Consider the following 26,472-nt stretch of genomic DNA (forward strand, 5'->3'; position numbering starts at 1 on the left):
CACAGGATGATGTTTGTATGGGACAACTTTTAAAATAAATTATTCTTTTCTTCAATCTTTCTGACTGGTTACGTATATATAAGGTCTATGTTGGCACTTACATGGATAATTTTTAAAACATGGTCCCTGGTTCTCTTCTCTTGGTAAACTTGGAAAAGAGAGTCTCATTAAAGAGAAAACAAAATGGTTAAAAAATATGTTTTTCTTTAACTCCCAAACTTTGATTTGTTTTTATTATTATTATACTTTAAGTTTTAGGGTACATGTGAAGCGTAGTTGTAAACACCATGTCTGTAATCGTGTTTTGTGAAATATCAAATTTAGGTATTATTGGTTGGTTGTTGCTGTTGTTATTCTTTCAATTCACCCTTCCTATATCATTTGAACACCACTTTTTAGTTGAATTAAAGTTTTAAATATTTAACTTTTGACACTGTCACTAATGTAAAGTTTGGTCACTATTGAAAAAATATTATACTTTGATTTCCTTTCTTAAAATTGTTTTTGTTTTCCTTACATTTCTAATTGCCTTCAATTTTGCTATTGCTTTATCTATGTATACCTATTTTATACCTATTCTATCAACATTTTTTTTTAATTTTCTTTTTTTATTGTGTAAAGAATTGCTCCTAAGGCCCCCTCTGTCCATATATTCTCATCTGTATCTACGGCTCTTCCAGCTGACACTCCATGACTTCCCTTTACCCTCTGTGGATGTGGCTTACTCACTGCTTATAGGTAAGGTGGGGACTGAGTTTAACCTTGTCTGCAGTTAATCAACCAATTGTGCCTGCACAGTAAAACCCCAAATACACCCTGGAAATAGGGGAGACTCACTGGGCTTCCCCGGCAGGCAGTGCTCCATGTGTGTTGTTCCAGGTCAGCACCTCGGTACTTAATGGGAGAAACAGGGTAGAAGCTGCACTGTGCGTCTCTTCCAAAACTGGCTGATTTAAATGTATCCTGGCTCTATTACAAATATATAAATGTAACAAATGTGAAGGTAATACGTTTCGGACAGTTCTTTGAGTCTTTTCGGTAAATCATCAAACCTGATGGTGGTTTAGGGATCCATAAAACGTGTAGTTGGTGTCAAAAGTCTTGGGCAGATTTAGAAATTTGGACAGCTCCATTCTCAGAGGTCAAGCCAAGATGGCCGAATAGGAACAGCTCAAGGCAACCTACAAAATGGGAGAAAATTTTCGCAACCTACTCATCTGACAAAGGGCTAATATCCAGAATCTACAATGAACTCAAACAAATTTACAAGAAAAAAACAAACAACCCCATCAAAAAGTGGGTGAAGGACATGAACAGACACTTCTCAAAAGAAGACATTTATGCAGCCAAAAAACACATGAAAAAATGCTCAACATCACTGGTCATCAGAGAAATGTAAATCCAAACCACAATGAGATACCATCTCACACCAGTTAGAATGGCAATCATTAAAAAGTCAGGAAACAACAGGTGCTGGAGAGGATGTGGAGAAATAGGAACACTTTTACACTGTTGGTGGGAATGTAAACTAGTTCAACCATTGTGGAAGTCAGTGTGGCGATTCCTCAGGGATCTAGAACTAGAAATACCATTTGACCCAGCCATCCCATTACTGGGTAACGGGTATACCCAAAGGACTATAAATCATGCTGCTATAAAGACACATGCACACGTATGTTTATTTTGGCACTATTCACAATAGCAAAGACTTGGAACCAACCCAAATGTCCAACAATGATAGACTGGATTAAGAAACTGTGGCACATATACACCATGGAATACTATGCAGCCATGAAAAATGAAGAGTTCATGTCCTTTGTAGGGACATGGATGAAACTAGAAACCATCATTCTCAGCAAACTATCACAAGGACAAAAAACCAAACACCGCATGTTCTCATTCATAGGTGGGAATTGAACAATGAGAACACATGGACACAGGAAGGGGAACATAACACTTTAGGGACTATTGTGGGGAGGGGGGAGCGATAGCATTAGGAGATATACCTAATGCTAAATGACGAGTTAATGGGTGCAGCACACCAGCATGGCACATGTATACATATGTAACAAACCTGCACATTGTGCACATGTACCCTAAACCTTAAAGTATAATAATAATAAAATTTAAAAAAAAAGAAATTTGGACGGCTCTACCCTTAATCCCACCATTTGTCTAACTCTGGGTGATTCTGTGAGTCCCTAAGAGTAATTTTTCAGTCTAGAAGTTCTTCTGTATCTTAGTTCTTCTGTACCTTTAGTCTTCTGTACCTTTAGTTCTTCTGTACCTTTAGTTCTTCTGTACCGTTCGTTTCTTCCATGAAGGCTTTGATAAGACTTTTTTTTACGTATTTTCTCTGTAGGTACAATATGGGTCCAGGAATAGAACTTTTGGATTAAGCCCTTGACTCTCTTATTATTTCTATAAAATTCTATCATTTCTACTGTACTCATTTTTCTGTCTCATTAGCTTTTTCTAATTGTTTATTGATTTTCTATGTCTCTAATTTCTTAAGTATCTTTTTAAAATTTTACCTATGTAAAATCACCTCCTGTCCTTTGAAAGGTTTGAAGTAATTTTTTTCTTACTATATTCATTGTCTCAGTTTATTATAGATTGTTCTACTTGTTTATTTTGATTATTTTATATCATGGGACATTTTTTAAGTATCTTTAATATTTGGTTATCTGCTTGTATTTCACAATGTGGCATTAAAAAACTGATTGAAACTTGTAACAAGTCAATGCAGTTTGCCAGTTTTGGGTTTACTTTACAAAGATCTATGAGGAACTAGCTATAGCCTTGTGGGAATCCCAAGGGTCTAAATGCAAAGATATTTTCTTAGGTGATGGAAAATTTCTCCAATGCAGAAACCTCCAATTTCTGCATTAATAGGGAAACTGTGGAGGAAGTGTAGCAGAGATAGTTGCTGTATATATTAATTTTAAGCCACATCTTACCCTTTAGAGCAAGAACTAGGATGGAGTGAGTCAGAAAAGTGGTGATATTGAAGCTTGGTCTTCGAAGCATATTTAAGTAATTTATATTTACTGAATGGTATTTGACCTGAATCAAATTACACATTCACAACATGAGACACGAGAGTTCCTGTAATAACTTTTGTTCAATATGGTTAGAATTGGGAAAATAAACAGATTAGCAGACTTTCAAGAGAGAACGAAATTCAGTGCAAAAAAAACGTATTTTCTCAATTGCGCAATCTTAGTGTTTTATTTCTTCTCACTGTTTAAATAATTTTATAACTCAATTAAATATGTTCATATTTAAATGTTAAGTATTTAATATAACTTGACTAAAGCAGTTCTTTAACTTTTTTTTCAGGGCATTATTTTCCTAGTTAAATCTCAATGCACAAAGTTGGCAAAAATAAAAAGTTATATAAAAGAAAACGTAACTAACATCCTTAACTAGCTACTTTAAGTGAAGTTATTCCCTTCTTGGTGGCCAGGCTGGGTCAATTGATGCCCGTGGCTGATTTTCAACATGAACAGCTAGGAAGAAGGCTAGCATTGAGTAGATTACCATTCAGTATTAAATGCAAAAATTGAAAATGTAGTCACTAAAGGAAAAAAAAAATCTGTTCACATCAGTTTCACAGTCTGTGGTCAAAGAAAACATTGGCCAATTATTCCAGAATAGATGTGCATAGCTAAAGCTTATTCAACCCTTAGAAATATCCTTTTATTGGATAGATGAATCTTTTCAACAGCAGAAGAAAATTAGATTGCAACCAGTATTCATTTCTACATCAGAGCCCCGGGCTGGAGCTATATTAAGCCACTAGACAGTCTGCAGAAAACTGAAGTAGCGTGCACTTTGATCTCAAATGACTGCCTATGTCCCATATGACAGGCATTTATAAGAGAAGAGATGTCCTCCTGGGACCTAACGCTGAACAGCAGAAACAAGATGTGAGATCCTGAGGACACAGAGACATTTAAAAAACAACACAGCCCGCAAGATAACATTACCAATAATGATACTTGAAATGATTGACAAGTACGTTTAGAAGTCTTAATAGAAATTCTAGCATTTGTGGGATTTTCAGCGGATTGTAAGAAAATCCCATCCTACGTAGGCACAGGGATGTCTGCTCTTGAGTAGGAAGAGTAATAGAGGTTAAGAACACATACCTACCCTCTCCTTAAAATCCTCCTGGCTCCTCCCAGTTTATCAGCTCCATGTTTGTTTTCTCAGACTGAACCCTCCACTGCCAAAGAACCATTGCTTCCCTCTCCATTGTCGCAGGAAATTCTATTGCCACAGCTTCATTCCAACCTCACAGGACTAGTTTTCATTTTCTTCTGTCACTTGGAAATGCACAGATGAATATGCTGTTTTTCAAATAAATGTCCTGTAATTTATTTCTTATTTTTCATGACTTGAAATCTAAACTGGCTTCTTGGACTTCTGATGCCCTACCAAACTAATTATCATAAATAAATATGTATGTATTGATTAGTGTGACTTGGAAATGGTTGTAGGGCTTTAGGAAAGCTGTAGCAGAAACTTGAATTTCTAACTTGGGATTAGAAAACAGCTGCAAATATCAGAGTCCTATACTAAGTATTGTAGAATACGAATGAATCAGACACAGACCCTGCTTACCTATGGATAGATAACTATAGCAGAAATATATAGTAAAATCTGCAGTAAGAAATTCACAAGTCTGGGCATAATGGCTTACACCTGTAACCCCCAACACTTTGGGAGGAAAAGGCAGGAGGATTGCTTGAGTCCAGAACTTCCAGACCAGCCTGGGCAATGTAGTGAGACACTGTCTCTACTATATATATGCACTACATATATAGCCTACATATAGAGAGAGACTATATATAGAGAGAGTATAAGAGTATAGACTATATATATATAGGCTATATTATATTATATCACATATATTATATATGTATATATAATATATATTATATATATAATATATATTATATACATATATAATATATATAGACTATATATTATATATAACATATAGACTATATATATTATATATGTATATATAATATATATTATATATATAATATAATATATATGATATAATATATTATAGCCTATATATATAGTCTATATATATATACTCTATATATAGTCTCTATATATATAGTATATTATATATATAGTATATATATAGTATATGTATATATATAGTATACATATAGTATATTATATATATAGTATATATAGTATACGTATAGTATATGTATAGTATATATAGTGTACATATATAGTATAGTATATATATAGTATACATATATAGTATAGTATATATATAGTATATGTGTGCATATATATATACACACACACGCACACATATACTAACAAGGGTAAAGTTACTCCAGGTAGTTATACAAGCATCAGCAAAGCATGGAGGGTGAACAGAGCACAATTTCCACCTGCATGACCATGAGAGCCCCAATCTTCACACTGTTACAAAAGAATGCTCAAAGGCTAACACAGAGAGGGCATCTACTGGGTCCAGTTTTGGCGAGCAAGTAACATTGTGATAGAAAGTAACTATTACTTCACATATTTTTGACCTGATTTGCAGCTCATGATATTCCTAAACTAATCACTGGCCAGGAAAAAGGCATACTGTGATATTATATCATACCCTCTACATTTCATACCTGGAATTTTTCTATAAAGATAAATCTTCCCCCGCCCCTTAACTACTTTATTACTCCAAGGCCGAGTTTGCATGAGAACAGCAGAATAAAGACTGGAATCATTCCGCCCTTTTATTTAAACCAGCTTGCAAAATAATGATGATTTTCCCCATTGTGCCACTGTGCTCCAGCCTGGGCAACAAGAGTGACACTTCATCTCAGAGAGAAAAAAAAAAAAAAAAGAATCTATTTCCTTTATTTGGGAGCTGTTGTAGATGTTGTGGAGCATGAAACAAAAGTCTCTTTAAAGCACTTTGCTTGCTATTAAATCCATGAGTGCTGCCATTGGTCAGAAAGTTTATATTTGTTCCTAGAGAAGCTGGTGGCCAAATTAGAGACCAAAGTGTGCAGCTAAATGGAAGGAACATTATTGCCTCATCTACGGGTAGCAGTTTCTAAGGATCAGAACAGCCTTTTGAGGCAGTACGTGCCTAGAAGGAATTCACAGAGATGCAGTGATCATCTGCCCTGCATATTTGGACACTGAAGCATTGGGTGAGAGGTTGAAAGATGCATTTAAAGGTCATTTCAAAGCCAAGCTCTTAAGAGTCCTATGTTTCTAGGAATCCTCTGGGTTGATTTTTTAATATATAATAGCTCTGCCTATATTTTCAATGAGTATTTTCTTAATTGTTAAAACGACCTATTAGGAACAGCTTGCTTCCTTTTTACTTAAAGTTTTCTCAACATGCCTAAGCTATCAAAGGGCCTTCATAAAGTAACTAAATGCTTCTGTATGTTTGAACCCTTGAAAAAAAAAAAGACAGCATAAATTAGCCAAATGGTGAAACAGATGTTCAAGAATGGCAAAGCTCATGCAGGCGACTGAGACGCCAACTAGCATCTCGCTGTCCTGTTAACAGAAATATCCTTGAAAACTCTAGTGCACAAATATGCTGAGGGAGAATAATAGTGTGTAAATAAGCAAAATAGATAACGTTGTACTTTATTTTATTGTCTTAGTAGCAAGAGTACCTATTGCCCTGAACATAAGAGGCATTCAATAAGTCATTGATTGAATAAAAAATATAGGCAAAACAAAATGGTGGAGGAAATGCATTCATATAATTCAATCAAAATGCAAGCATGCCTCGTTATTTCAAATTAAAATATGTGAGTGTATGTATAGGTGTGAGGTTATGATAGATCTGTGTGTGTGCACTTGCTAGTGTATAGTGTATTGTCACTACACAGTGACCTCAATTCTTTTTTTTAATTTTTTTTTGAGACGGAATCTATCTCGCTCTGTCGTGTAGGCTGGAGTTCAGTGGCACAATCTCAGTTCACTGCAATGTCCGCCTCCTGGGTTCAAGCAATTCTCCTGTCTCAACCTCCCAAGTAGCTGGGACTATAGGCGCCTGCCACTACGTCTGGTTAATTTTTGTATTTTTAGTAGATACGAGATTTCACCATATCGGTCAGGCTGGTCTCGAACTCCTGAACTCAGGTGATCTGCCTGCCTCGGCCTCCCAAAGTGCTGAGATTACAGGCATGATCCACTGTACCTGGCTGGTGATCTCAGTTCTTTGGTTCATGAGTGTTAGGGCAAAATTCCAGGACAAATACTAAACTATACTGATTGATGTCAAATCAAGTATTAAATAGAACTTTTCCGGGAAACTTGGCACTACTGGCCCCCTAATGAGGGAACTCGTCGATAAAATGGTTGAAATTGCGTTTTTATGTATGTAATAAAAATGAATTCAATAGAATTTCAATAAACTTGTTTGGAAAGGTTTATGTTGGAAAGTTTAAAATAGTTCATGAGCTTGATTTTGAACTATCTTTAAAACTAAATTAAAAAATGCATCAATTGGCAAAATAAATTGGCATCAAGTGCATTTTTGGACTTCTTTAACCATGCTTTCGCTATGTGATTCTCAACCTCAAGCCAATGTGTTTGATTGCTTTTATGGAGAAAAGAAGAAAACAACAAAACAACCTTTGACATTCTTTCACTTGAAAGACCAAGCGCTGCATTCCCCATTCCCTTCTGATTGTTCTTCTGTGATTTGTGGGGATGTCTAGGGACTTGTAAAATTCCACATAGCACATATATCAATTAAATTGTTTATCACAAAATCACCAAATATTAGCACTAGAAAGGATTTTAGAACTAGTTCCTAGCTTTTCAGGTCATACATTTTTAGAGGTTCAAATAAAAAAAAACATGAATATGATTCTAATTTTAGAACCTAGTGATTATAATATATAATATCAAAACTACAATAGTTCCCTCCTAGCTTTAACTGAGCTACATTCATAACATCCACAGACACTGAAAATTAGTAAAATATGTGCAAATCAGCCCATGATCTGTGTTTGAAGCACCAAGACTTTGCATCAGGCTAGCAGCTCCTCAAGGGTCCTGGCCCTTGGGTCGGCCACGCTGGCCAGGGCAAAGCCTTTTCCACAGGATGGTGTTCCCCCCAGCTCATCCTCCAAAAGTAAAAGGAAAGTTACTGCTTCCAAAAGCAGTTTTTTCCATTGTGTTGCAGCATCAATTTTTATGTCGAGTTAAAAAGCTCTCTTCTTTCTAATGCGTACCCTTGTTTTTAGTTCTGATAGTTAATGAAACGCACACTAAATATAACTGGAAAACACACAGGGCATGCCTTCATTCTGCCTAATTCAACCCCGACCTCTTATCCTTGTCAAACAACCTCAGGTTTTCTTAAAAACTCGTTTTCATGGCATCATTGTAATATTCCCATTTTCCAAGCCTCTTGTAGAATCATCTGCTTGTCCATTTCTCTGTTAAACATTCAAAACTAATTCCAAATCTTCTTATGAGGTTCTTTCACTTTTCATTCCAGTACTTTCTATTGGCACACTCTGACTCAATTAGATTTTAGATACCCTTGTCAATACTACTAATAATTTATACTTAAACAAAAATCCTGACAGTTGGCTGTGCATGTCTTATAGTCACAAGACTGTATTTTAAACAGATGTTAAATGATTTTATTCTCATTGTTCATTACTAGTATTAAATATTTTTTGACTAAATTTCTAGGGAAGAACCGGGTTCTAATTGTAGATACAGGTCAGAAATTGTAAATCCTGGGGACACAGTAGTAGAAATAACACATAAATCTCTTGCCTGTATGGAACTTATGTCAAGAAAATGTTGACAGCTAGAGTTTCTATTTTTTTAGAACACTCATAAATTATATTGTATTTCAAAGAGAATTTGAAACTAAAACCAAACTAATGATAAACCTGCAAAAAATGTGTCAAGATTAAAATTGGAAACAGAAAAAAAAAGAAGAGTTAATATTTGATTTCAAAAATTGTCTTCTAAAAAGTTGGAATGTCAGTTTTCAAAAATATATTAGCAGATGGCTGCTATCATAAATGGGAATATAGTATTAATAACATTTGTTTCACAAATGACATTACAAATAAAAATATAAAATTTTAAAAATGCACTGAAGATGTTCCTAGAATTAAAACTACAAAAAGTCAATGTTAGCTCACTCAATTGATTACTTTGCTCAGTTTGATTTCTAAAGCAACCCTGAAAAGTAAGGATTATTAGTATTCACATTTTGCACATGATAAATGTTGTAATGAGTTTTTATTTCAGTATCGTTTTCCCTTTTTATTTATTCTTTAGAGAGTTTGAATAAATGATTCCATAGCACATCTAATGGAATCAATTCTCAATTTTTCACTATCATGGCTTGTAAAGTTTTTGTTTCCTTGAAAATCTTGCTTTCCCATTTTTTTGTAATTAACACAAAATTATCTGCTGATAAGCTACTCCACTAAAAATACTTTCGTTGTTTGTTAATGAGTTTATCTTTTTATACTTATCTTTACCTCATTGAATGAAATCCTTTGAATACTTTATTCACTTAATATTTATTGTGTGCTTACTGTGTGCAATTATAAGCAAAGATATTTCAGATATTTAAAGTCAGATTTGGTTTCAGAGTAATTAGTAACAATAGCCAGCCAAAGATAAAAATGACAAATTATACTTGGACTTTGTGTACATGAAACATGAGACAGATATGAGAAAAATGTGGAAATACATAAAAGTTAAAAAATGACAAGTTATTTACGATGTTTTTATGTCAATGTATCCAGTTGGAAGTTTAATATTTGAATATTTTAAAGAGAAATTTGTTATAGGATACCATAGAATGCATTTTCAAAGAGACAGGCCACAGAGTGAGTGACAGGAGCTCACAGTGGGTGGAACACAGACCCAGTTTGAGCACTGTAAGGAGGTGGCTGGTCTTGGGGAAATGTTTCAAAGCATTTGATTCTCAGATCCACCATCTGCAAAATGTGAATGAAAGTAATACTTCCAAGGCTTGTTTTAGGAATCAAATGGATATAATGTACCTTTGAAAATAATAAAGATGGACAGATATTGTGAGTAAAATTTAGAGTAATGTAATTCACACCCAGCAGAACTTTCCATTGCATGCATACAAGGTTATCTGAGGACAATGATGATGAACTCAGAAAATGTACTCAAACGGCCAAATGTCTAGCATCCAGCACTCATAATATGTAGTCATTGTTATTACAACGGCACAATGTTAATATAATTAAATTTCCATCCCACTTTCAACAAGGCCATCTAAATCTGCCCCTCCTACCATTTTTATTATATACGTAAGTGAAGAGTACTTTAAAAATTTTAAAAAGACAGTATTGGCAGTAACTTAGAAAGGTTTATTTTTATTTCCTCTTTAAGAAGGGCGTTAAAGAGTGAGTCTGGCTTGTGGCTCAAATCTCAGGTGTGAGCAAGTTACTGACTGATGGGTAGGTGATATTTAGTGAGTCAAGGAAAATTAATAACGGCATTGGTGGATCAATTTCAAGTCAATGACAAATACTTCAGGAAGTCCCAGAAGTTCTATTTGGTAGACACACATACACCTCACTCACCAACAAATTATTGACAAAGAATAATTCTAGAACCTTTACACTGTGATCCATAGGAGGTCCAGGGAGTTGATGTATGGATTCGGAGAGAGCAATCTGTTTGGTAATGTGACTAACCGTAACTTCATCATTTTTTAGCAGAATTGTCACAGGGGGAAAGGTTGGATTTTTAGGAAAGTAATAACTAGAGGCCAATGTCATTTGAAAAGGCAAGGGGGTGTCCTCCCATCTGCAGACGAAAGGAGATCTATGGGTATGCAGCTGGAAATTCACTATTTGAATTCATCATTGTCAGGAACTGCAGCCTCACTAGTTTTATTTCTGATAAACTGAAATACAGATCTTCCTTGACGATGAGGTCGTGTGACCTCAGAACTTATGAGCGAAACATACTCTGCCACATAGAAGAATCAGAACAGATTTTTTTTGTTTTTGTTTTTTGAAGGGAAAAATGCCTCTTAAAGTTTAAAACTAAAGTTTTTTCTAAAATTCTTGTCAATATTTGTCTGTGCATTTAAAAACTGCCATCAGAATGCTCGATTGTTATTTTAATGAATTAGGATTTTAAAGATGTGATATGCAGATACTGCACAAACTTTAAAAGTTAAAAAAGGTTAATGATGTATAATTTTATAAAACAATAAAGGTCTCCTGTGATTAGACTTTCATATTATTGTTTAAAATGCATAAGTATATTTAGAAGCAAGAAGTATCAACTATAAGGCAAATCTGGAGACATTGAATTGAAGGCGGGAAGACAGTTTATGGGAATTAGAAAACACATACCGATAGGAAAATAGTGCAACTATGCATCACCTAACAATGGAGATACATTTTGAGAAATGCATAGTTTGCTGATTTGTCCTTGTGCAAACATCGTAGAGTGAACTCACAGAAACCTAGGTGGACTAGCCTACCACACACCGAGGCTCTACGATACAACCTGTTGCTCCTAGACCACACACCTATACTGCATGGGACTGCCCTGAATACTGAAGGCAATGGTTACACAGTGATATGTATGTATGTATCTAAGCATATCTAACCACAGAAAAGGTACAGCTGAAAAATCAGCATAAAAGATAGAAAATGCTACACCTGTACAGGGTACTTGCCATGAATGGAGCTTGCAGGACAAGAAGTTGCTCTGGGTGAGTCAGTGAATGAGTCAGTATGAAGGCCTAGGACATCTCTGTACACTACTGTGGGCTCTATAAATGCAGTGCACTTAGGCACAGTAAATTCATTTAAACATGCTTTGTCTTCAATAATAAGTTAACTATAGCTTACTGTAACATTTTGTATTTTATAAAGTTTTTGATTTTTTACCTTTTTTACTCATATAATAACACATAGCTTAGAACACACTTTGTACAGCTGTATAAAATATCTTATTTCTTTATATTTTTATTCTATATGCTTTCTTCTATTTAATTTTTTTTTTTTTTACTTTCTACACTTCTTTTGTTAAAAATGAAGACACAAACACACACATTGTCCTAGGCCTAAACAGTGATAATCAATATCACTATCTTCCACCTTCACATCCTGTCCCACTGGAAGCTCCTCAGGGGCAGTAGTACCCATGTAGCTGTCGCCTCCTATGAGAACGATGCCTTCTTCTGGACATCTTCTGAAAGAGCTGCTCAAGGCTGCTTTACAGTTAAAATTTTAAAAAAAATAATAATAAGCAGCAGTAGACTCTATAATAAAAAGTATAGTAAATATATAAACCAGGACCATGGTTGTTTATGATCAAGATCAAGCGTTATGCATGGCACATAAGTGTATGTGCTTGGCTTTTATATAACGCACTATACGTTTGTTGCCACCAGCATCATCACAGATACGTCCACAAGGCACCAGGCTATGGCATTCCGATCGCTACCATGTCAATAGGTGATAGGAATATTCCAGCTCCATGAGAATCTTATCCAACCACCTTTATTTACGTGGTCCGTTGCTGATTAAAACATCTTTATGTGGTGCATGACTGTACACGTGAAACAGACAAACATATGTAAGTTTTGATTAGCCCCAACTGATCAAGAAGATGACAGTTACTCAAATTACCTTCCTCTCAGTTTTTTCATGTGTGAAACTCAGATAAGGATAGAATGTATTTCACAGGACTAGTGTGTGGATTAATTGGGTTAGAGCATATCAAATGTTTGACTTTAGATTAACTTGGCATTTAAAATAAATATTCACAAACATTAGCAGTTATTACCATTAACTCACCTTATTTCTTTAGCCTAAGGATTTATTTACGTAGTTATTTATTTTGAGATGGAGTTTCTCTCTGTCGCCCAGGCTGGAGTGCAGTGGTGCAACCTTGACTCACTGCAATCTCCGCCTCTCTGGTTCAAGCGATTCTCCAGTCTCAGCCTCCCATGTAGCTGGGATTACAGGTGCCTGCCACCACATCTGGCTAATTTTTTGTGTTTTTAGTGCAGACAGGGTTTCATCATGTTGGCCAGGCAGGTCTCAAACTCCTGACCTTAGGGTATCCACCCACCTTGGCCTCCCAAAGTGCTGTGATTACAGGCATGAGCCACTGCGCCTGGCCCCAGGATTTATTTTTTAAATATGGATTTTCCAGATCCAGAGCAGATCAGATGATGTCTCTTAGCAATGTAGTCTCAGGTTTAGAAGCCCTTCCAGGGTGGAGGAAGGTAGGATACTAAGAGGACCTCCACGCTCCTGAGATCCCCTCCTCTTGCAAGTGGGCAGGACCTGTGACTGGCTTTTAACCAATAATGCCTGAACCTTATAGGTGGCATGGCATCACTCCCATGATTATGTTACAATACAGGGCAAAGGTGAAGACATTTTGCAGATGTAGAAAGGCCCCTAATCAGTCGATTTTTAAGTTAATCCAAAGGGAGTTTATTTGGGAGAACCTGACATACTTAGAGGAGCCCTTAAAAGTGTTCCAAGTCAGAGAAGGAAGCAGAAGTGGTCCTCTCCTTCTGGCCTCCAGGAAGGCACTGCCCAGTGTGGGGAGGTACAGTTGGCTGCGAGCAGTGGGCAGTTTTGGGGTCCTGAGCATCTCAGCCCTACACTTGCAAGGAGCCGAATTCTGCCAACATCAATACGAGTATGGAAGATAATTCCAGCCTAAGGTGAGATCACAGACTGAAGGAGTCCTTGAGTGCTGCTTCTTGAGGCCCTGAGAGAAGACTGGGGTAAGGGGTCCTTGACTCCGGACCGATGGACCCCCGAGGAAACATGGATGCACTGCTTTTAGCTGCTGCGTTTGTGGTCATTTGCTACTCAGCCATAGAAAAACTATTACAGAATGCTTCCATATAGCAAGTCTCAACCCCTGACGCTGCAGTTCCAGCTCCTATGTTCCTTTTTATCATAAGTGATTAGGAAATATAGTTGGGTGCCAATAATTGCACGTCAAACCTCATCTTGACTGATTCAGACGTGTTTGCTCCCATTATGTGCTCCCTATGCTAGTCTGACTTTTCAACTCTATCCATTTTCTCTCCTTATAAATAAAGGTAAGTGCATATTTTCTTGGCTTCAAAACAACCAATGATTTTTATCTATTACTTATTTATTTATTTCTATTCTGTGTTTCTTGGATGGGGCACTTCTTTCCTGACACATGTTTTTATTTTCTCTAATCTTCTTACCATCCTGGTGATATTTCTCTCTCTCTCTCTCTATAAATACATATACTTACTTAGTGCTCATACTGAATTTATTTTTGCTGTGATTGCTGTATGTGGTTGATGACAAGTTGGCATTTTCTACAGGCAAAAGCCAATGTCAGGAAGAATCAGAAGCTGTCAGGACTTTGATCCTGCCCTTAATACCTGCAAATCCTCAGCTGGACTCAAGTGTTCTGCCCAGCAGGGGAGCTCATTCTATTGGGCTCCCACTAACAACAGAGATCACCACATCAAAAGGAACAATGTTATTAAAAGGGGTAATTAGAAAAAGACTCATTTTTTTTCAGCCTTCTTTAGGCATAGTTGATGTTTTTAAAAACACATTTAGGAGTTATTTCAGTTACTAGTTACTTAAGTTCTCTGAGTATTTAATTCAATTAATTGATTTGGATTTATACAGTTCTGATTTTATAGCAAAAGCCTGAGAAGTTACTTAATTTACTCAGTACCACTTTAATTTCACCTTTGTGCTACTCCTTGTAAATATGTACTTTGAACTTCTCAATTTCCCTCACTGTTCTAAAGTGCAGATAATAGATAGAATTTAATTTTAAAGCCAGATTTTTCATTTCAGATCCTATTATGCTCCTTGCACCATCTGTGTGATCTGATCTCTGAAAATACAATGGTCTTTTAGATGGTCCTGAACTACATGTGTCTAATTATGATTGTCAAATATTTAGTACTGTAGAAAAAAATGATTAGCAGTGATTTTAAAGAAAAGGTGGTACTTTATGAAAGGATGTTTATAAAGCACACATTTTTTTCCGTCCAGAAATGCTAAAGAGTGACATACAGAAGATATATATCTATATATCATATAGATATCATATATATATAGATATATGTATGTGTATACAATGGCATATATATGATATATACATATATGTGCATATATGTACATATATGATATATGTACATGTATGATATATGTACATGTATGATATATATGTACATGTATGCTATATATGTATATACTATTGCTAAAATATACTCCTAGTCAATCTTATAATAATGGACTTTCATATGGAAGGTTCTCTGCTCATATAAACTTAAACTTAGTGGCATGCAGTCTTGGCCCTCAATATACAAGATTCCATTTAACAACTGAAAGGATAGTTTTGTAACAGAAACTTACATTGAAGGACAAGGAAGCCTAGGTTGATAAATGGAGTTTTCTTAAACGATGAGATTAACTTAGTTTGAAGGAGAAATCAACCTGGGAATGGTTGATGAGAAAATGGTGGAAAAGAGGAATAACAAAACAAAACCACAGGAACAGGGGTGCATGTGAAAGTGCACAGACAAAGAAACAGGGAGGACTGGGAAGGAAGGTTCTGCACCAGAATTTGGGGAGATGAAGTGGAGAGAGGTGGGGTCCACCATCCGCAGCTGCCATCACAGGTGCCAAGGAAGGATGGACGAAAGGGAATCCTTGCTTAAATGCCAGAAAGTAAACCTGCTGGTCATGGCGGTTACTCCTTTTAGTTACATCTAAATTGGAATCCATCAAATAAATGAGTAAATGAGTAAATAAGTAAATGAGTAGCTCGAGGGTTAGAATGATGACTTCAGCAGAAATTGGTATCTGCGATTCAAATGAGTTCATCTAATGCTCCACATGGGAAAAGAACAGTGATTCCTGGGTCTGTCTGCAGGAGCCTACCTGGGGAACAAGGTCGAAGTCCCCAGGGAGGGGTCGATCTTAGGGAGGTTGTGAACTGGTGACATCAGGACCTTCACAGGAAACACAGTATGTAAACTCAATCTTTATGAAGCTCTTGTACAAATATCTTTTGAGCAATGATGTGTTTTAAAGATGATATTGTGAGACAGAGTACATCTTTTTTTGTTTGGTTTTTGTTTTTGTTTTTTGTGATGGAGTCTCACTCTGTCGCCCAGGCTGGAGTACACTGGCGCGATCTCAGCTTCCTGCAACCTCCGTGTCCCAGTTCAAGCAATTCTCCTGCCTCAGCCTCCCAAGTAGCTGGAATTACAGGCATCCACTACCACGCCTGGCTAATTTGTGTATTTTTAGTAGAGATGGGGTTTCACGATGTTGGCCAGGTTGGTCTCAAACTTCTGATCTCAGGTGATCCACCAGCCTCAGCCTCTCAAAGTGTTGGGATTACAGGCATGAGCCACTGCACCCAGCAGAGAGTGTATCTTATTGATACATTTGGGGGATGTCGCCATTCTCAGGGCATATCTCTTATGCATTTCAAGTGTCTGCTGTATAGGCAAATTCTGAGACTATTTACACTTTTCTTTACATCAAAGACTCCAAACAAAAGAATCAAAAACCAATAGGTAAGTCCAAAGACAGAATCAGTATGTGCACAGTGTTCTCTATTTTGGTTTCAACAGCTTTGTTTTCCATAGGGTCTCACCCCGACACCTTCTACTATCCCTGCCTTTTCTCTTTGCCCTGTAAGCGTTGCCACTGAATTCAATTCTTCAAAATTCGCATTAAGCCTGGCATGGTGGCTCAGGCCTGTAATTCCAGCACTTTGGGAGGCTGAGGCAGGCAGATCACTTGAGGTCAGGAGTTCGAGACCAGCTTGGCCAACATGGCAAAACCCTGTCTTTACTATGAATACAAAAATTAGCCAGGCATGATGGCTCTCGCCTGTAGTCCCAGCTACTTAGGAGGCTGAGGCAGGAGAATCGCTTGAACCTGGGAGGCAGAGGTTGAGGTGAGCCAAGATCGCGCCACTGTACTCCAGCCTGGGTGACAGAGTGGGACTGTGTCTCAAAAAATAAATATAAATAAAAAAATAAATAAAAGAATAAAAAAATTAAAATTCGCATTTATACACATCAAAGGGCTGTGCCTTAGTAGTGTGTAAGTCCAGTCAAAGGAACAAAGCTCAAAACTTACTAAAGGACAAAAACTGATAGATACTCTACAGACTAAAGAAAGAATTTATTTCAGCATTGTTATCACAGGAAACAGTTTAAAGTTTTTTAATTTAAAAGAAATAAGAATTACTTCTTTTAAGTGGTTGTTACATAAAATAACAGATGAGTATAATAAGTGCTTCAGCTTAGATAAATATCAATGTGTTTTTCCTGCATTGATGCTCACATGATAACAATTTGTAGAAATGAATGCAGAAGGAATATTTCATATCTATTTAGGTATAATTATGGATATCATTAAAGCTGAATTGTTTTCCATGTAAAATAAGATTTCTGAGGAGCTAATTTGTGACAGGATATATTATGATATCAATTTTCAAAGCATGAGCCTGCTCATCATGCTAGAAGGCAGAATATTTGAAATAATGAATTTGCATCTAGACAAGGGTGTGTATCAGGGCCCCACAAAGTCTTTAGGGACTGGTCTTTTAATATTGATATCACAGACATAAAAGTGGGAAATTCCAAACTAATAGCCCATCCATTCCCCAAATGGCCATCCCTGAACCACTTTTCTTATCTCTTTTGGCATGGACATGTGTAGTACTACCAATTTCTCAATGCTGAGTGTTGTACTTCTACTCATAAATTATCTCAAGGGAAAAAGTACAAAAATAAAGACCTAGTGTCCTGAGACTTTTTGGCTCTGTTTGATCGGGTGGTCCCTGAAAGGTGAGTCTCTGCACCTTGAGCAGTAACTCCTTGCTGCAGGCCAAGGGAGGGCAGGGTGGTCTCTACTTTCACTGGAGAAAAAAACATCCATTGCTAATTTAAGCTTTAGGTGATAGAGAACAAGAAACAAAGAAAAGGGTGAAGAGCAGAAGAAAAGAGAAAAAGGTAGAAGATAAATTAAAGGAAAGAGAGAGAACAAGAAGGTGAGGAATGAAGAGGGAATGTGTAAGGAAGTGACCACAAGGCAGATGTGAGTAGAACACATGGTTCTAAGGATGAGAGACTGAGGGTGCCAGGAGGGTGGGGCGGGAGCAGAGATGGCCATGCAAAGCCTGTGGGCTCCATGGATCAGAGATCCTGGCAGGGTAGAAGTACTGGGGGCCTGAGCATTGAAGAAGATGTAAGCTAGAAATATAGCAGGTTAAAGAGAATAATTCATAAAACTGAGAGCGTGGAGGGGCTGCAATTACTGGTGAGGACAAGTTCCCTGGACCTGGACGAATGACAAGAACAGCTGAGGCAGACTGGAGGAGATCTTTGCAGAAAAAGAATTCAAGAAATGGAGACTCAGGTTGTTGCAAAAACCATCGATACAAATATTCTGCAAGAATACTTGATTCTACAAGAATCTAGTAGACGTATGGAGAGTGTGTCCCTAAAAAAGGATTCAATGACTGGGAATGTAGGCGCAGGAACACGTGCCGGGTGTGGGGAGGTGGTAACCATCCTGTAGGCAGTGGATGTAGCGAGCTCGTGCACCAGAATCAGAGGTGGGGTTTGTAGGGAGCGAGGGAGAATGGCCTGAAGGAAGCAGTACAGGATGAGGGACACCCTCTCTACTCCCAGCTGAGTGGATGAGCATGTGCAGTGAACCACGCTCCCCCATGCTGCTGGTCAAGAGGTCGGGAGGAGGATAGGGCTGCAGGGCTGCGTTCAGAGAATAAGCTGGGATATAGAAGATGATGACAATTGACAATAAATTCCAGAAAACATAGTAGATGGTCTTAGGGATTGAGGAAGGTGGGAGGAGGGATGGAGTAGAGGACCTACTCATGTCAGCTATCTCAGCATGCGCAAAAGCAGAGTCCAGGCTTCATCAAAGTGACCAAGGGGAAAGTGAAGCAGGCCAAGATGAATCGTGATAGGGGGAAGGGAGGAGCCTTTGGAGGCTGTGAGGGACGCGAGAGATGGAGGGGCAGGTGAATGTCTGCGTCTCCCTCTGCATAGGTTTGTAGGATCCATTCCAGCCTCTTCTGTCTCCTCCAAGCACATCCTTCAACAATTCTCTGCTTTCTCTAACCCACCAGGGATTCCTCTCAGCAGAATCAATCCCTCCATCATCCACACAGGTTCCTATTTCTCTCATTTTAAAATATTTTATCTTGACCCCACCTTCCTCACTAAATATTTCTCCATTTATTTGCACCCCTTTACAGCAAAGCTCTCCAAGAGTGTTGACTTGACATCACATAGTCCCCAACATCCAACATCTGCCATCCTCATGTCATCAGTAGAACAACCCACGTCACTCCATCCAATGCCTGCCACCCTGATCTCATCATTCTTGATCCAACAGCAGCAGTGGCTAAGCCTGCATCCCTCGCCTTCAAGGACACTCCTCTGAGATGCTGCTTCTCTTCCCTCACGTTTGCATGTTTTCAGTCTTCTTTGTTGGTTCTTCCTTTTGGGGATTCAGTCCTGAGGCTCAGGACAAAGCTGTGAGTTTTCTTTGTGATCTTTGTACCCTGATCAATTTTTCTTCTCGCCTGATGCTTATTATTTTATAACATGCTCCACATTTACTTTAAAAAGGTATTCTTATGTAATGTAATGAATTGGTATAGCATGCTCTATAATTTACTTTAAAAATGTATTTTCTGGGGGAGGAGCCAAGATGGCCGAATAGGAACAGCTCCGGTCTACAGCTCCCAGCGCGAGCGTCGCAGAAGACGGGTGATTTCTGCATTTCCATCTGAGGTACCGTGTTCATCTCACTAGGGAGTGCCAGACAGTGGGCGCAGGTCAGTGGGTGAGCGCACCGTGCGCCAGCCGAAGCAGGGGCGAGGCATTGCCTCACTCGGGAAGCGCAAGGGGTCAGGGAGTTCCCCTTCCAGAGGTGACAGACGGCACCTGGAAAATCGGGCCACTCCCACCCGAATACTGTGCTTTTCCGACGGGCTTAGGAAACGGTGCCCCAGGAGAGTATAGCCCGCACCTGGCTCAGAGGGTCCTACGCCCACGGAGTCTCGCTGATTGCTAGCACAGCAGTCTGAGATCAAGCAGCAAGTCGGCAGCGAGGCTGGGGGAGGGGCGCCCGCCATTGCCCAGGCTCGCTTAGGTAAACAAAGCAGCCTGGAAGCTTGAACTGGGTGGAGCCCACCACAGCTCAAGGAGGCCTGCCTGCCTGCCTCTGTAGGCTCCACCTCTGGGGGCAGGGCACAGACAAACAAAAAGACAGCAGTAACCTCTGCAGACTTAAATGTCCCTGTCTGACAGCTGTGAGGAGAGCAGTGGTTCTCCCAGCACGCAGCTGGAGATCTGAGAACGGGCTGACTGCCTCCTCAAGTGGGTCCCTGACCCCTGACCCCCGAGCAGCCTAACTGGGAGGCATCCCCCAGCAGGGGCAGACTGACACCTCACACGGCCGGCCAGGTACTCCAACAGACCTGCAGCTGAGGGTTCTGTCTGTTAGAAGGAAAACTAACAGAAAGGACATCCACACCAAAAACCCATCTGTACATCACCATCATCAAAGACCAAAAGTAGATAAAACCACAAAGATGGGGAAAAAACAGAGCAGAAAAACTGGAAACTCTAAAAACCAGAGTACCTCTCCTCCTCCAAAGGAACGCAGTTCCTCACCAGCAACGGAACAAAGCTGGATGGAGAATGACTTTGATGAGCTGAGAGAAGAAGGCTTCAGACGATCAAATTACTCCGAGCTACGGGAGGATATTCAATCCAAAGGCAAAGAAGTTGAAAACTTTGAAAAAAATTTAGAAGAATGTATAACTAGAATAACCAATACAGAGAAGTGCTTAAAGGAGCTCATGGAGCTGAAAACCAAGGCTCGAGAACTACGTGAAGAATGCAGAAGCCTCAGGAGCCGATGCGATCAAATGGAAGAAAGGGTATCAGCCCTGGAAGATGAAATGAATGAAATGAAGCGAGAAGGGAAGTTTAGAGAAAAAAGAATAAAAAGAAACGAGCAAAGCCTCCAAGAAATGTGGGACTATGTGAAAAGACCAAATCTACGTCTGATTGGTGTACCTGAAAGTGATGGGGAGAATGGAAACAAGTTGGAAAACACTCTGCAGGATATTATCCAGGAGAACTTCCCCAATCTAGCAAGGCAGGCCAACATTCAGATTCAGGAAATACAGAGAACGCCACAAAGATACTCTTCGAGAAGAGCAACTCCAAGACACATAATTGTCAGATTCACCAAAGTGGAAATGAAGGAAAAAATGTTAAGGGCAGCCAGAGAGAAAGGTCGGGTTACCATCAAAGGGAAGCCCATCAGACTAACAGCGGATCTCTCGGCAGAAACCCTACAAGCCAGAAGAGAGTGGGGGCCAATATTCAACATTCTTAAAGAAAAGAATTTTCAACCCAGAATTTCATATCCTGCCAAACTAAGCTTCATAAGTGAAGGAGAAATAAAATACTTTACAGACAAGCAAATGCTGAGAGATTTTGTCACCACCAGGCCTGCCCTAAAAGAGCTCTTGAAGGAAGCGCTAAACATGGAAAGACACAACCGGTACCAGCCACTGCAAAATCATACCGAAATGTAAAGACCATTGAGACTAGGAAGAGACTGCATCAACTAACGAGCAAAACATCGAGCTAACATCATAATGACAGGATCAAATTCACACATAACAATATTAACTTTAAATGTAAATGGACTAAATGGTCCAATTAAAAGACACAGACTGGCAAATTGGATAAAGACTCAAGACCCATCAGTGTGCTGTATTCAGGAAACCCATCTCACGTGCAGAGACACACATAGGCTCAAAATAAAAGGATGGAGGAAGATCTACCAAGCAAATGGAAAACAAAAAAAGGCAGGGGTTGCAATCCTAGTCTCTGATAAAACAGACTTTAAACCAACAAAGATCAAAAGAGACAAAGAAGGCCATTACATAATGGTAAAGGGATTAATTCAACAAGAAGAGCTAACTATCCTAAATATATATGCACCCAATACAGGAGCACCCAGATTCATAAAGCAAGTCCTGAGTGACCTACAAAGAGACTTAGACTCCCACACATTAATAATGGGAGACTTTAACACTCCACTGTCAACATTAGACAGATCAACGAGACAGAAAGTCAACAAGGATACCCAGGAATTGAACTCAGCTCTGCACCAAGCAGACCTAATAGACATCTACAGAACTCTCCACCCCAAATCAACAGAATATACATTTTTTTCAGCACCACACCACACCTATTCCAAAATTGACCATATCCTTGGAAGTAAAGCTCTCCTCAATAAATGTAAAAGAACAGAAATTGTAACAAACTGTCTCTCAGATCACAGTGCAATCAAGCTAGAACTCAGGATTAAGAATCTCACTCAAAACCGCTCAACTACGTGGAAACTGAACAACCTGCTCCTGAATGACTACTGGGTACATAACGAAATGAAGGCAGAAATAAAGATGTTCTTTGAAACCAACGAGAACCAAGACACAACATACCAGAATCTCTGGGATGCATTCAAAGCAGTGTGTAGAGGGAAATTTATAGCACTAAATGCCCACAAGAGAAAGCAGGAAAGATCCAAAATTGACACCCTAACATCACAATTAAAAGAACTAGAAAAGCAAGAGCAAACACATTCAAAAGCTAGCAGAAGGCAAGAAATAACTAAAATCAGAGCAGAACTGAAGGAAATAGAGACACAAAAAACCCTTCAAAAAATAAATGAATCCAGGAGCTGGTTTTTTGAAAGGATCAACAAAATTGATAGACCGCTAGCAAGATTAATAAAGAAAAAAAGAGAGAAGAATCAAATAGATGCAATAAAAAATGATAAAGGGGATATCACCACTGATCCCACAGAAATACAAACTACCATCAGAGAATATTACAAACACCTCTATGCAAATAAACTAGAAAATCTAGAAGAAATGGATCAATTCCTCAACACATACACCCTCCCAAGACTAAACCAAGAAGAAGTTCAATCTCTGAATAGACCAATAACAGGAGCTGAAATTATGGCAATAATCAATAGCTTACCAACCAAAAAAAGTCCAGGACCAGATGGGTTCACAGCCGAATTCTACCAGAGGTACAAGGAGGAACTGGTACCATTCCTTCTGAAACTATTCCAATCAATAGAAAAAGAGGGAATCCTCCCTAACTCATTTTATGAGGCCAGCATCATCCTGATACCAAAGCCTGGCAGAGACACAACAAAAAAAGAGAATTTTAGACCAATATCCTTGATGAACATTGATGCAAAAATCCTCAATAAAATACTGGCAAACAGAATCCAGCAGCACATCAAAAAGCTTATCCACCATGATCAAGTGGGCTTCATCCCTGGGATGCAAGGCTGGTTCAATATACGCAAATCAATAAATGTAATCCAGCATATAAACAGAACCAAAGACAAAAACCACATGATTATCTCAATAGATGCAGAAAAGGCCTTTGACAAAATTCAACAACCCTTCATGCTAAAAACTCTCAATAAATTAGGAATTGATGGGACGTATCTCAAAATAATAAAAGCTATTTATGACAAACCCACAGCCAATATCATACTGAATGGGCAAAAACTGAAAGCATTCCCTTTGAAAACTGGCACAAGACAGGGATGCCCTCTCTCGCCACTTCTATTCAACATAGTGTTGGAAGTTCTGGCCAGGGCAATTAGGCAGGAGAAGGAAATCAAGGGTATTCAATTAGGAAAAGAGGAAGTCAAATTGTCCCTGTTTGCAGATGACATGATAGTATATCTAGAAAACCCCATTGTCTCAGCCCAAAATCTCCTTAAGCTGATAAGCAACTTCAGCAAAGTCTCAGGATACAAAATCAATGTGCAAAAATCACAAGCATTCTTATACATCAATAACAGACAAACAGAGAGCCAAATCATGAGTGAACTCCCATTCACAATTGCTTCAAAGAGAATAAAATACCTAGGAATCCAACTTACAAGGGATGTGAAAGACCTCTTCAAGGAGAACTACAAACCACTGCTCAAGGAAATAAAAGAGGATACAAACAAATGGAAGAACATTCCATGCTCATGGGTAGGAAGAATCAATATCATGAAAATGGCCATCCTTCCCAAGGTAATTTACAGATTCAATGCCATCCCCATCAAGCTACCAATGACTTTCTTCACAGAATTGGAAAAAACTACTTTAAAGTTCATATGGAACCAAAAAAGAGCCCGCATCGCCAAGTCAATCCTAAGCCAAAAGAACAAAGCTGGAGGCATCACGCTACCTGACTTCAAACTATACTACAAGGCTACAGTAACCAAAACAGCATGGTACTGGTACCAAAACAGAGATATAGATCAATGGAACAGAACAGAGCCGTCAGAAATAATGCCACATATCTACAACCATCTGATCTTTGACAAACCTGAGAAAAACAAGAAATGGGGAAAGGATTCCCTATTTAATAAATGGTGCTGGGAAAACTGGCTAGCCATATGGAGAAAGCTGAAACTGGATCCCTTCCTTACACCTTATACAAAAATCAATTCAAGATGGATTAAAGACTTAAATGTTAGACCTAAAACCATAAAAACCCTAGAAGAAAACCTAGGCAATACCATTCAGGACATAGGCATGGGCAAGGACTTCATGTCTAAAACACCAAAAGCAATGGCAACAAAAGCCAAAATTGACAAATGGGATCTAATTAAACTAAAGAGCTTCTGCACAGCAAAGGAAACTGCCATCAGAGTGAACAGGCAACCTACAAAATGGGAGAAAATTTTCGCAACCTACTCATCTGACAAAGGGCTAATATCCAGAATCTACAATGAACTCCAACAAATTTACAAGAAAAAAACAAACAACCCCATCAAAAAGTGGGCGAAGGACATGAACAGACACTTCTCTAAAGAAGACATTTATGCAGCCAAAAGACACATGAAAAAATGCTCACCATCACTGGCCATCAGAGAAATGCAAATCAAAACCACAATGAGATACCATCTCACACCAGTTAGAATGGCGATCATTAAAAAGTCAGGAAACAACAGGTGCTGGAGAGGATGTGGAGAAATAGGAACACTTTTACACTGTTGGTGGGACTGTAAACTAGTTCAACCCTTGTGGAAGTCAGTGTGGCGATTCCTCAGGGATCTAGAACTAGAAATTCCATTCGACCCAGCCATCCCATTACTGGGTATATACCCAAAGGACTATAAATCATGCTGCTATAAAGACACATGCACACGTATGTTTATTGCGGCATTATTCACAATAGCAAAGACTTGGAACCAACCCAAATGTCCAACAATGATAGACTGGATTAAGAAAATGTGGCACATCTACACCATGGAATACTATGCAGCCATAAGAAATGATGAGTTCATGTCCTTTGTAGGGACATGGATGAAATTGGAAATCATCATTCTCAGTAAACTATCGCAAGAACAAAAAACCAAACACCACATATTCTCACTCATAGGTGGGAATTGAACAATGAGAACACATGGACACAGGAAGGGGAACATCACACTTCAGGGACTGTTGTGGGTTGGGGGGAGGGGGGAGGGATAACATTGGGAGATATACCTAATGCTAGATGACGAGTTGGTGGGTGCAGTGCACCAGCATGGCACATGTATACATATGTAACTTACTGCACATTGGGCACATGTACCATAAAACCTAAAGTATAATAATAATAATAATAATAATAATTACAATAAAAGAAAAAAAAAAAAAATGTATTTTCTTATTTCCTCCGAGGAAATGGTAAACTCTATGAAGGCAAGGATCTTTGTCTACGTTGTTCACAGATACTTCTCAAGCATCAATATGACTGCCTTGTTACAAGGAGATGCTCAATCAATATTTATGTAAGAAAGTGATTATGAAGAAAATAAGTTAAATAAAAGAGAAGGCACTTATGAAAAAAGAAGGAGGTCTTGTGCCCCTGTGAGCAACGCTCCCCTGAGGGACCATTTTCCCCAGTCTAGAAGGTGGCAGTGTGCTGTTGGATAAGCCTCAGAAAAGAAACCACCTCTTGGAAATGGACCAATTCTCGTGCTTTGGGAACACTTAGAACATGTGAAATTTTCTTAAAATCCCAGGAGTAATACACTTAACTCCAAAATATGATCAATAATTCTTGTAAGGTGAAATTTTAGTAGTGTGCACTGCCTTTTTATTTTGTAGTCTTTTTTGAGATAAATTCTTTTCCTTTTGACCTTAAGAACACAGATAATGAATTAAAATATCATACTTTCAGTGACTTTTTAATGCTACTGTTTAAGAATATCCAAACAGTACAACTTCAAAATTACTTGTCACATGTTATAGTTGTATTAACTTTTGAGATATAGATAATACAGGCATAGTCGCTTAACTGCA

At 38.4% G+C, this 26,472-nt stretch overlaps 1 protein-coding gene and 1 long non-coding RNA gene across 2 annotated transcripts in view; one reads left to right on the forward strand and one right to left on the reverse strand.

Moving 5' to 3' along the window:
* The window catches only part of CSMD1 (CUB and Sushi multiple domains 1), a 2,063,616-nt gene that overhangs the window by 909,829 nt on the left and 1,127,315 nt on the right, over positions 1-26,472 (reverse strand). The gene's annotated exons all lie outside the window — the stretch shown is intronic.
* Positions 10,653-26,259, forward strand: LOC129060867 (uncharacterized). The gene is made up of 5 exons (XR_008527726.2): positions 10,653-10,710; positions 14,378-14,550; positions 15,952-16,046; positions 19,324-19,605; positions 25,849-26,259. It is a non-coding gene; the product is annotated as an uncharacterized LOC129060867 (long non-coding RNA).

This window comes from Pongo abelii, chromosome 7 (assembly GCF_028885655.2).
Source record: "Pongo abelii isolate AG06213 chromosome 7, NHGRI_mPonAbe1-v2.0_pri, whole genome shotgun sequence".
Lineage (NCBI taxonomy): Eukaryota > Metazoa > Chordata > Mammalia > Primates > Hominidae > Pongo > Pongo abelii.